Source organism: Sphaerodactylus townsendi, linkage group LG01, assembly GCF_021028975.2.
Source record: "Sphaerodactylus townsendi isolate TG3544 linkage group LG01, MPM_Stown_v2.3, whole genome shotgun sequence".
Taxonomy (NCBI): Eukaryota; Metazoa; Chordata; class Lepidosauria; order Squamata; family Sphaerodactylidae; genus Sphaerodactylus; species Sphaerodactylus townsendi.
Genome location: NC_059425.1, coordinates 155,782,566 through 155,795,086, shown reverse-complemented (window position 1 = coordinate 155,795,086; position 12,521 = coordinate 155,782,566). Strand labels below are relative to the sequence as shown.

Sequence of the window (12,521 nt, the reverse complement as noted above, 5' to 3'; positions counted from 1 at the left end):
GGGAATTTAATTACGATCAAGGAAATGTGAAAAGAGTAAACCACCCCACTGTCACTCCATACATATTACCAGCCTTATACAGTTTCAGTAAAACATTAAAAGATATCCTTTTGAAAGAGGGTAGAAACTCACTCCCAAACCAGTTCCTGGAGGCAACTGGGAATGGCGCTGCTGCTGTGCTGCCCTGCTGCCTCCAGAGGGCTTCCAGGCAGTACAGGGAGGCAGGAGAAGCCTAGTTAGAAAAAATATATCTCTGTAGCTTCTGACTCACACAAAAAAGGTAACTGAAACACTTTTGGCATAGATGCTAAACAACATGTCTCTGACTTTAGATAAAGAAACTTGAATCACGGCTGAGCACAACTGAATGCACTGATGAAAAAGGTAAATCTTATTCCAGTAATGAAGCCTGGAAAAAAGACCCATGCACCACATGTGAATGCAAGGTTAGTAAACAAAACATGTCTCTTTACATAGCAGCCAAGGTGTTCGTCCTGTACTGTTTCCCCCCATCCATGTTTATCCAGTCCTTTTTTGCAAGAAGGTCAAATTAGCATGCATGGTTTTCCTCTCTCCAAAACAACTAAGTGAACCTCAGAGTCATAAAGTGAGCTTCTTGGCTATGCAGAATTTGAACTTGGGTCTTACAGATCCTAAAATCCAACAACTGAACCACTGCACTGCGCTGGTCTCACTCTGTTTTCATTAAAATGAAAAGGAAGCCTATTCATACAGAAGCTCTGTATGAATATCATCATACAGACAAATTGTTACCTGAAATAGTGTGAGTCTGTCCCTTTTAGAGTGGGGGAATTAGTGAGAGCAGATTCTTGACTTAGCAAAAGGTCAGGCAAGCTCGAGATCTTTGTTGCCTATGTATACAAAAGTCAGCTTTTGCACAAAATTCGTAGGAGAGCAATTAAAGTTTAACATTTTTATTTAGGATAATAGAGGTAAACAAGCACTCAATAATCAAAGCAGCAGAACACACACACACAGTCCTAGGATATGAGCAATGTTGAGTGGATAGGTTTGGAGTAGATGAAGGGAACTGGGGGGAATATGGGTTATAGTCACCTGACCTTGGATCAAAATGATCCAATGAAGGGAGCTGAGCGACCCACCCTTAGCTCTGGTAGAAGTATGAGCAATGCTAATGGGACAATATCAACAAAGAGGTGTCTGGAGATATTGAACAATGGGAGAGGGGGGTTCTTGAAGGAAAAAAGAGACCCTTGGGGTTACGCAGAGTGGCCCTTAATCTCCCAGGACAAATCTCCCCTTTATGGGGAGAGACAAGAGACAAACATCAACCTTATGTATTGAGAAGTTAAATCTAATGGTTGAGGCATTAGCTTGATGAGCCACGCTTGGGAATGCCTGAAGGTGCAGGAAACTGATGGAATTAGAGTTTCTACAACAATGACAGTGTAAATGAGGTGGTCATTAGAGAGAGATTAGTCAAAGGAATAAGTATTAGATTAATACAACACTGGTAGGAACACTTGTGGCAAATATGTTAACAAATCCTTCATCTTTGTGAGATGGATAGTCCAGGGTTGGAGATGGGAAGCAACAGCTTCCAAGGCAGAGGCACTGAGTTTTCTTAATCCCTTTCGGAAGGGTGCAGTGGCTATTTGCAAGACAGATATTGGCAAGAACAAATTCAGACCAGATTTTTTTGTGTCCTTGTGGGTTACTAGCCAGTCCAGAGAATGGGCTTCCCATTTTTGGAAGGCATGGCTAGACACCTCAAGGGTTGGCAGGATGGGTAGAAACACCGTTCTTAAAACAGAGCCTCCCCTCCCCCCCAATGGGTTGGTCTGATAACAAGATCTATATATCAAGAACTATTACAATTTAATTTCTGCTGTGGTCCAGTAGTAAACTGATTATATTTTAAAAATTCTGTTAATAAATGGTTCTCTCCCCCTTCACCCATGCAGAGAAGAGTGACTGTAGCTCACAGTAGCCCTGTACATACAACATTACACACATTGAACTCAGCCAAGGGAAGGGATGTAGATGGAATGTAATGATGAGTGTGCTGCCATATCTTCCCACCCCCAGGCTACATACAGTCACCTGTTTGTGAACACTCATGCATAAGGTTGAATGCAGCCAGTATTTTCTCTCTGTCTTGCCCTGTTACCCTCCCTAAGAAATCCCCCGTTCCCATATGATCGTTGTATACATAGATTTTCAGCACAGGCTTTTTCATGGCAAAATGGATTTCTTCTTCTTTCCTGGGTTCTGGTTAGATCCCACCTTTACGCTACCTCCCTGCTAATGGGGACATTAAAAAAGTAGTGTCCCCAGTCAAAGAAAGGGAAGCTAGGCATGTTCATATCCTACATTCGTAGACTCTGTTCTTGCAAGTCGGTGATTATTCATAGATGGTAAGTAAGGCCAGTGAACTCATCTCCATTCTTTCTCTACCTGCACTGATGGTCATTTGTAGAGGGCTGGCTACATAGTTATCAGTACCATTCAGCAAGAGTGAAGTGAAGTTCCCTCGGTTTGGGCTGCAGACTGTGATGGCATGTCTGATGGCTTATGAACTCCAGGCATGACAGTTGATTGTAGAGAAAATGCATAATGCAATGTTACACTTCTTATTTGTTAGGTCATACTTATATGCTAAGCTTTTTCTTGTATTTTTCAAATACAGGTTGGTCAAATCACCTGTTATGTAGAATCCTGTCCACCCAATGATTGTGCTACACCAGTGAAGCTCAAAGGAGTTTGCTGTCCTGTTTGCTTAAAACAAACTCTTAGTAAGAAGCCCTAAATCTTCTTTGCAGTTTTCACATTATCAAGTTATTTGGATATCTTCTGATGGCAAATGCAGGTAACATTACGCTTAAAACCACGGCATCAAACCAAGACGTTACAGGACAGCATTCAAGTGATGATGTAACAGTGTAAGAAAAATGTGTAATTTTTTATGCTTGCCCACTGAAAAGCCACCATGAGAAAGTATTGAAAGGGAATACACAATACACATCAGGATAATTTTGTGGTAAAATTTCTCAGGTTCAACAGACTAAAAACTGGTGCTACCTTTTAAATAAGCCTTTGTCAAGTGATATGAGGCTCTGAGAATTATTTTTGTGTTTATCATACACTGGTAGAAGAAAGGTAGGTGGCATTTAATTGGATGAAATAAGGATGAATCACAAGTTGGCTTTTAAAATGCGATACATGTTCACTGGCTCTGTGCAGTCTATGTGGCAAGCTAGACGTCCCCCCCAAATCTGGACGGAGCTGGTCTAGGATTCTCCTGAGAGTAACATTTTACTTGACAACTTGGCGAGCTGGCTTTCTGTAGCAGTGCCATTTCTGATGCTTGGTGAAGCTGGAGAGCGAGCACGCGCTACCAGTTTCTCCTTCTCCTGAACAGTATTGAAGTCTGTTTGCCCTAGTTACTTTTTAATGTGTTGATAGAATACTTAGGAGATGGTCATAAATGTTACACTGAAAACATATATTAATTCCTCATTTGACCCTGCAACAAAGAATTGCAAAATATAGAAAAAGTCTACCAGTACATGTCTCTCAGCCATAATAGCAAAACTAGGGTGATAAAAAACATCTGATTTAGTCAGTTTGCAGTTGGAGGTGAGGGAGATCCTTTATTGGCTGTATAAATTACTGCCCTGACTACTGCACGTTTTTAACTGTTGAATCCATACCCTTTTCTGGACCTTGCCTGTTTCCATTGCAGATTTTGTCCCTTGTTCTGCGAAAGAGCTTTGCTTCTATTGGGCCATTCCATATCACACAGCACGTCCCTAGCAGAAGAAAATAATGCTTCCAGCAAATTGCCCTTATCAGTCCTTAATTTCTAGAATAATATATTCCAGAGCTTGTGTCTGTCTGAAAACAACATTCCCTGATCACAACCCCTTTCCGCTTGTTTTTGTTATATGGGAAGTCTGTGTAGTTACGCGGTAGTAAGGTTATACCTACTTAGAGGTAGTTTTACCTTTTTCCACCATGTGCTCCATACTTGAGGCTTGCTGTTGAAAACACTTGTATGAACGAATTCCTGGTGAGACATGCCTGTCTTGCATACATAGAGCTCCTACTTTCTTCAGCCCTTTCCAAGCTAGACATCCATTATTCTACAATCATTGAGGATCAAATGTGCCCAGAATTATGCTACAATATGACTCTTTCCTACCAGGAGACTGAACGATCTAGCATGGTCCAGTGAAACTCTTGAGTACCTAATTATTAATCAAAAGCATCAGAGCCTTAACTATGCACTAAAGTGCGTAGATATTTTCCCAGGCGATGCTAAACTGTAGGCTCATTTTGTGCATGCTATCCACAGAAAATTTCTTTGCTTTCCCCAATTAATTATGAAAATTTACACAGCCACAGATTGTTGGTGGGGGGAGAACAAAAGGGTTCATTTCACCTTTCTGCAAGGCACAGATGTGTAAGAACAAATGAATACACTAAACAGCTGTATTCGAGTCCAGTGGCACCACAAATTCAAACAAGATTTTCAGGGTTATCAGATTTTGAAAGACAAAGTTCCTTTTGTCCGAACATTGAAAGCCCATACCCTGAAAATCTTGTTGGTCTCTAAGGCGAACTCCGCATGGGCCAAAAACAGCGGTATGAAAACAGTGTGAACCATTTTACACCATTTTCACACCGCTGTTTTTGACCCATGCGGAATCCGCTTCAGGTATTACTGGACTCAAATCTCAACATTCTACTGCAGACCATCATGGCGACCCTCTGAAAATAAGTATGCAAAATGGTTATTAAACTATGAAGTACACTTTATTGAGGTATTACTTTGAATATTTCCTTGATTCATGATAAAAAACATCTCATCATGGCTTTTTTTCAGCACTCAGTGTAATTTCTGAGTGGATTTATTTTTTTGCAATAATGAAGTTATAATTTATCCCATGTTTGCAACCACACTCTTTGCTGTCGGGGGCCTGTCTGCGTGAGTCATTTTTCAGGAATCTTTTTTATCTTGATTCACTGCCTAGAGTAGCCATTTTTTTTTCGGGCCGAGACTTTCTGCCTTTCAGTAGAATCAACAGTTTTTTCTGGCTTCAAGATCAATGAATAGAAAAAGTTTCCTTTGTTGCAGCCACGCATCTGTTAAGTTATACCATTCCTGCTTCTCTTGGTGTGAACTGTGTCCATTTTTTTTCATGGTACAGTGTATGCCAATCTAGTTCTGTCTTTAAAATGTGAAAGTTAAAACAAATTGGTGCTATCCTGTTTTTTTTTTAAAGGTCTGCTTAAATGCAGGGCCCTCTGAAGTGAATTGGGGCAGGGGTTGGAATTATACTGAAATAAGGTCTCTGGATAGCATTAAACAGTATCTACTGATTCATTATAAAACCTTATTGCTATAGATGTGTTCCTGGCTATATTGTGGCATGATCTGAGAAATAACTATCAGACTGAAACCTTCCCGGACAGGGACTAGTTGTTCCTTTATGTTATTTGAAAAAAGTTTTGTTTTTATTATTTTTAAAAAAATTTTGACTTAGTATGTGTTTTTTCCCTTTTGTCTTTGTGTCCAATTCATGTTAACAGTTTCTCTCTTGTGAATCTGTATGCCCAGTTAAGATTTTTAAGCACTGTTGAATGTATGTCTATGTTAACTTGTTTGTTTACTTTTGTATCTTCTATATTGCTTTCTTGTAACCAACATGTATTACTAAATTCAGTGAAGGAAAGCTCTCATACCTCATTTGGCAGATGTGTTTTGTTTCATTGATGGTGCTTATTCATAAAACAAACCTTAATAATGCAATTCAGCAGTTTTTCCTGATATCCTTAGGTATTTTTTGTTAGGTAAAACTGCAACTGAAGTCACTAACTTAAGAATATAGTCATTAGGATTTAAGAGTTAGTACCATCTGTACAAAAGCCAACTTGTATACTTTTTTGTATGACAAACCAAGTGTGCAATTCAATTCCATTAACAGTATTTTGGCACATGAACCTCCTGGGCTTGATCAGTTTTTTTTGTTTGACAGATGTCTTTCAAAAGCCAAGGAACATATGGAGTGGGGTGGCAACAGCATCTGTAAGTGACTGCATTAAACCAAATTTTGTAAAGAACACATACGAGGTGACAAAAAATATTGTTTAAGGTGATTTTATAAAGCATCCTTGAGATAGAACAACTATGTCAGTGTACAGTTTACACTCTCTCTCCATGTCTGTTCACCAATACAGTTCTATTTTGATGAGACTCCAAATCACGCCTTGAATTTTGAGGTCATTACCTCATGTGCCTTCAAATTTCGTATACTTTCAGAATAAGGGCAGATACCTTAATTGAACCATATTGCTAGCTATAGAAAGCCAATTAATTTTTGTAAGTGATTGATCCCCTTTTAATTCCAGTGCTGTATTGTAAAGAAATCTGCTCAGGTATTTCAGTTATTTTATGATATCTTTGCCATATAAGCATAAGCAGTTGGAAACATACCTCTCGTTTCCCATTTTTGAAATAAAGCAGGTGTCTGATTTGTTCTGGAACTGTGTAAAATGATATACATTTCAACAGTAACTTCTATTTAAACATCTGGTTGTAAATTGGGCTTAGGAAATCAATCTTACTCCAAAATATAAAAGGAAGTCAAGCATTCTGCAATGCATTTGCCATTTTCTGCTGTTTCAAAGCTCATTTAATAAGACAATGGTCAGTGACTGAATGGCCTTTTCCTCAGTGTTTGTTCAGTTGCAATTGTTCCATATTTATTTACTTTTTAAAAAAATCGCCTACCAAAAGTTAAACCTTGGTTATTTTGTATTGTAATAAGTAAATCTGCCAAAGAATTTTTTGCACTGTTATGAATGCTTCTCATTTACAATAAACAGTCCACATTTTTAAAACAGTCTCGGTTATTACTTGTACAAATAATTGATTGTTAGTGTGCCAAATATGAGGGTTAGTCTTTGATGCCAAGGAATGTCAGCAAGACACTTGGTTAGTCACGCAGCTCCTCACAGGCATTTGTGAGGGGTGGGGAATAATTCTGTTTCATGAATGGACATGAATTGCTCTTGACTCTTCAAAAACTTCGGATGTCCATTCCTATCCGTGAGACTTGTTTCTCCTAGAAAGGAGGTATGGGATTTCAAAATGGACACAAGTGCATGCAGATGAAGGGACACCTCCTTAAGCAACTACTTAGGTCTGCCTTTTAAACTAAAAATAGGATCAGAGTCCCCTTCCAAAACTTTTGAATTAGCACTTCACACTACGAGAGCTGTTGGTACACTTTTCACTGTAGAAACATCATCAATCTTATTCATTGTGATTTTGTACACTGAACATCAACTTACACAGATGTCTGACATAAAAGTCTTAGTTATACTAGTATGCCAGAGCCTCCATTGTTTTCATTTCAGCTATGAAATATTCCTTCAATATGCAGGCTTTTGTTAATATTACTATATAAATAAGTATGTTATTGCTCTTGACTCTTCAAAAACTTTGGATGTCCATTCCTATCAGTGAGACTTGTTTCTCCTAGAAAGGAGGTATGGGATTTCAAAAACAGTAGGAAATGTTTGCAGTGTGTCAGTTACATGGATGTGTGCCTATCAGCAGGATCCAGAGAGCAAAGTTTCGTCATCCACAATCTGAGGAATGGAAATAATTAAACCTCAATGGAAATGGCAAACCTCAAAATACAGAATCTTTCTTTGAAGGAAGGGATATTAACAATTTGATGTGGGTGTCAAAAATACCCTCAGCAATCCACAAGTGTACCTAAGGATTCTTTTTAAAAAAATCCCTTGTTGGATCAAACCAAAGTCCAGCACTCTATCTTTCATGATGCTCAGCCAGAAGCTCTTGAGAACTTCAAAAGACGATGGTGACAGTGATATATGTCCTTAAAGCACAGTTATGTATCAAAAATCAAGGGAAGAGATACAAGTAAAAGCTACAATGTACAAATGAACAAGACATTGGTATACTATCTGATTTGGATTATTATTGATAAACTAGCAGCAAAACCCATCGTGGGGAAATGCAATGAGCCCTAATAAAGGGTGGAAGAAAAAACATCTCCCCCTGTATTTGGCTCTACTGGAGCTGTAGCGTCCCCCTTGCTCCCAGTACAGCTCCCAGTACTGGAGCTGTAGCGCCCCCCCCCCCCTTGCTGCCTATCTGGGTCTGTGGTTTGGGTGTGGGAGAGGTTGGACAGGTGTGGCTTGGGGTAGGAGGGAAGATGAGGATGGGGAAGGATGGAGAGGAGTGGCTTGGGGTGGGAAAGGGTGGCAAGGTGTGGCTAGGGCTGTGAGAAAGGTTGGAAGGTGAGTGTTAGGGTGGAGAGGGTTGGAAGGTTAGTATTGGGGTGAGGCTTGGAGTGGGGGAGAGTTGGAAGATGTGGTTTGTGGTAGGAGAGGGTTGGGAGGTGAGTATCAGAGTAGGGGAAGGTTGGAAGGCAAGGCTTGGGGAGGGTGGCAAGGTGAGCTTTGGGGTGGGGGAATGTTGGAACATGGCTAGGGGTTGGGGAGAGTTGAAAGGTGAATATAGGGGGATGGTTGGAAGGTAATTATTGGGGTGTCAGAGGGTTTGAAGGGGAGGATTGGTGTGGGCAAGGGTGGCAAGGTAAAGCTTGGTGTGGGGGAGGGTGGCAAGGTGATGACTGGGGTGGGGGAGGGCTTAGGGCAGTGGTGGCAAACCTATGGCACTCCAGATGTTCATGGACTACAATTCTCATCAGCCCTTGCCAGCATGGCAGGGACTGATGGGAATTTTAGTCCATGAACATCTGGAGTGCTATAGGTTTGCCACCACAGGCTTAGGGTGAGGGGAGGGTGGAATTGTGAGTGGAAGGCATGAAGAGGCATGAAGCCTTTGCCAGGCCCATAAAGCAGCTGCTCTGTGGATCTAGTCAGGTTGATGAGGGGAGGCAGGTTGATGAGAGCTTTGCTGGGCCTGCAGAGCAGCTGATCAGCGGGCCCGTTCTGACTGGTGGGCGTGGGAGGCAGGAGGGCTTCTGCAAGCCCCCAGATCAGCTGATCCACGGGACCGGCCTAGCTGGTGGGGGTGGGAGGCGGTAGGGCTTCTGTGGACCCCCGGATCAGTGAAGGCAGGGTGTTGGAGTGTACAGGCTAATCTGAATTCCCCAGATAAACCTCCACAGCTCAAGTAGCATAGCAGGGGATCAAACCCGGTTCCTCCAGATTCCTTCTCTTAACCACTACGCCACTGCTGCTATAATTCTCTTATAATTAATAGAGATAGCTTCCATGGCTCCTCTCTAGCTCACTAGGCTAAATTTTTGAAACAAATATCTCTATTTGGTGGAGGGTTCATCATCAGGACATCCCATCCCTTATTGTTAAGATAGAACTCAGACATGGGAAGAAAAGCCATCCAATTGTAAATTGTTTCCTCATATTTGTTGCTCTTATTGACATCTATTCCCTTTCATCTCTCTCCTCCTGTGTTAATTTAATGAACAAACATGTTAACCACCATAACACTAGATTGGATCAGGGGAAAAGCTAAGTGGAGTTGGGGGTGGCTATCCCTTTAAGAAAGAGGCACATTGTTTTCTTTTAATGGGTGAAGGGTTCAGGAATATTTTATCCTTGACCTCTGTTCCCACAGATTGCCTTCCCAAGTCAGGAGTAAAGAGGGAAGAAATTTAACTGGATTATGATTTGTTCAGTCCTATTGGCTAGAGATATTTGTTTCAAAAATTTAGCCTAGTGAGCTAGAGAGGAGCCATGGAAGCTATCTCTATTAATTATAAGAGAATTATAAGCAGCAGTGGCATAGCTGTTAAGAGAAGGAATCTGGAGGAACCAGGTTTGATCCCCCGCTATGCCACCTGAGCTGGTGAGGTTTATCTGGGGAATTCAGATTAGCCTGTACACTCCAACACACGGCAACTGGGTGACCTTAGGTTAGTCACAGTTCCCACCTATGTCACGGTGTTTGTTGTGAGAGGGGAAGTGAAAGGAGTTTGCAAGCCCCTTTGAGTCTCCTTGCTAGAGAGAAAGGGGGGGATATAAATCCAGCTCTTCTTCTGTTTCTTCCACCCATCTTATCCTATTGATTGAATCAGAATTCCATTTATCTCTGTGCTGTTAGCAAACCAACTAAGACAAGTCCTACAGTTCTACAGTTTACTAACGCTACAATTTACTGATCTATGTAAGGATTATGAGAGGTAATCAGGCCTAATTGACTGTTTGACATGACACATGTATATAATACTTCTTGAATGATTATAGAGGCTGGGGAGAAATGTGTGGTGCCGTTAGCTTCACCATTTCCTTATACTGTTTACCTTTGTTCTGCCCAAACTTAACAGCAATTGCAGCCAAATTGGTCCACATTTTTCTCTTCATTATCATTCCCTTTGTGCCACTTGGCTCCTTTTCTGCATATTTTTAATGATAACCTTGGCCTATTTCACTGCTGATAAATTGCAGAGATCCTTTTCCTTTGCCTCCCTTTGGAATGTCTGGTTTTCTCATAACATATTTTTAACTTGTCCTAAGCACAGTTTCTTGCTTCAGTTGTCTCCATAGGAATAAGGATGATTTCAACAGACTGTTGCAGCATTTTGGCAGGAAGCTGTATGATCCTGTATAACATGAGTACAAGTGAGTTATCTACACTGTTAAAGGTAATACCTTTTTCTGTTTAGCAAATGTGCATTTCACATTTGGACACTTTGCCAAAATTGACAAGTGCTGCAAAAACACTTCTGAGCTTGTTCTCTTCATCCTGGCTTTGTCAAGATGGTTCTCAGAAATACCAGTTCAATATTGTTTTTCTTATGTAGATTTGAAAGCTGAGATTCCCCTTGGGATAGTTTCTCTTGTCAGCTTTCATGTCTCCCGCTGCACCTCCTGAGATCTACCAGATGTTTACCAGATTTGTTCAACTTCCATGCAAATCAACTTGCCAGACTGTTCGTTTGTTTATCAGCAGCACATCACAGAGAATCTCTTTACCATAAGACCTATTCGATTAAAGTTAATAGGAAAGAGAATATGTGGCGAACATTCAAAAAGACAAAAAAAAGAAGTTATGAAAATCGTGCTCAGAAAATGGTGAAAATTAAATTTACTATGGAAGTTAAGAGTATTTGGGGCATTTTGCCAAAAAATATCCAATTTTATTTTTGAACAATTGTTCAGATATGGCCAGAGTAATCTTCACAGCAAGATGGGAAGCAGAAGAGTATCTGTCCCGGAAAGACTGGGAATCACGGAATGTGCAGTAATGACAAAATTAACTATGTGAACAAAAGGCCAGTTAAAAAGATGAATGGCAAAATTTTTATTCATACTGGTTTCTAAAAAATTAGTAGAGAAGGATATATATGAACTGGTCCAAAATGCAGCGGCTCAATTGCTCGCAGGCGGCGCCTTCCGAGATCACATCCAGCCTGTGTTACGCTGCTTGCATTGGCTCACAGTCGAGTTCCGAATCATCTTCAAGGTATGGGTTTTGACCTTTAAGGCCTTACACGGCCTGGGACCTTCGTACCTTCGGGACCGTATTACCCCATATGTCCCTACTCGGCCTCTGCGCTCAGCAGAGGCCAATCTGCTGGTGGTCCCCGGCCCCTCAATGATACGGCTGGCCTCCACGCGGACCAGGGCCTTTACGGCCCTGGCCCCGGCCTGGTGGAACACTCTTCCTCCAACTGTCCGGGCCCTGCAGGACCTTGTTGAATTCTGCAGGGCCTGTAAGACTGAGTTGTTCCACCAGGCCTTTGGAGTAACCAGCCGTTGAATGGTGCCCCCTTCTGTTCTGTTCTCGCCTCTGTTTATATCTTTTTATTGACGGAGCCAGCAGTCTTCCCGTTTAGGGAGGGTTTTAAAAATGGGTTTTGCTGGGCGCCTTTGACTTCGACTCTAAATTTTGTACTAACCACTGTTTTTAAAAGGGATTTAGTAATTTATTTGTATTGAAATTTAATTGTTTAGTTTTGATTGTGTTTAGTTGTATTATGATTTAATTTTGTTGTACACCGCCCAGAGCCCTTCGGGGATAGGGCGGTATATAAAACTAAACAATAAATAAATAAATAAATTATAAATAATATTCCTGAAATATTGTAGTGAAAATGTACTAAAATGGGGGAAACACTTAAATGTATTCCAAAGATGATCATAGTAGATTAATTCGATCCAATATTTGGGAAGTATTTTAGAAATGAATAATAATAATCACCACTGCAATTTTCTTTCTTATCTGTTCTATTTCATTCTTATTTACTATTGGGTTTATTAAGTGTTATATCAGCTCAGTCAATCCCTGCACTTAGTTCTACCTCACTGCCTGTGAAGCTCAAGTGTTCTTTAGAAGTGGTGGAGCAGCCAATCAGGTCTGTGGCTCAGAATTTTTTGAATTCAGTTGTAAAAGACCTGAAAAAAATTCAAAAAACCTGAAAAGCTGGTATAGAGGACTGTTCTTTTTACACCTCCATCCATCCACAACCTCAGTTGCAGTGGAAATGCCACAAGGAAAAAAAATATAAGTC

At 40.8% G+C, this 12,521-nt stretch overlaps 1 long non-coding RNA gene across 1 annotated transcript; it reads left to right on the top strand.

Moving 5' to 3' along the window:
* Nucleotides 1–330: 330 nt before the first annotated feature.
* Nucleotides 331–6,888, top strand: LOC125433450. Its single transcript, XR_007244622.1, has 2 exons — nucleotides 331–446; nucleotides 2,672–6,888. It is a non-coding gene; the product is annotated as an uncharacterized LOC125433450 (long non-coding RNA).
* Nucleotides 6,889–12,521: the final 5,633 nt, after the last annotated feature.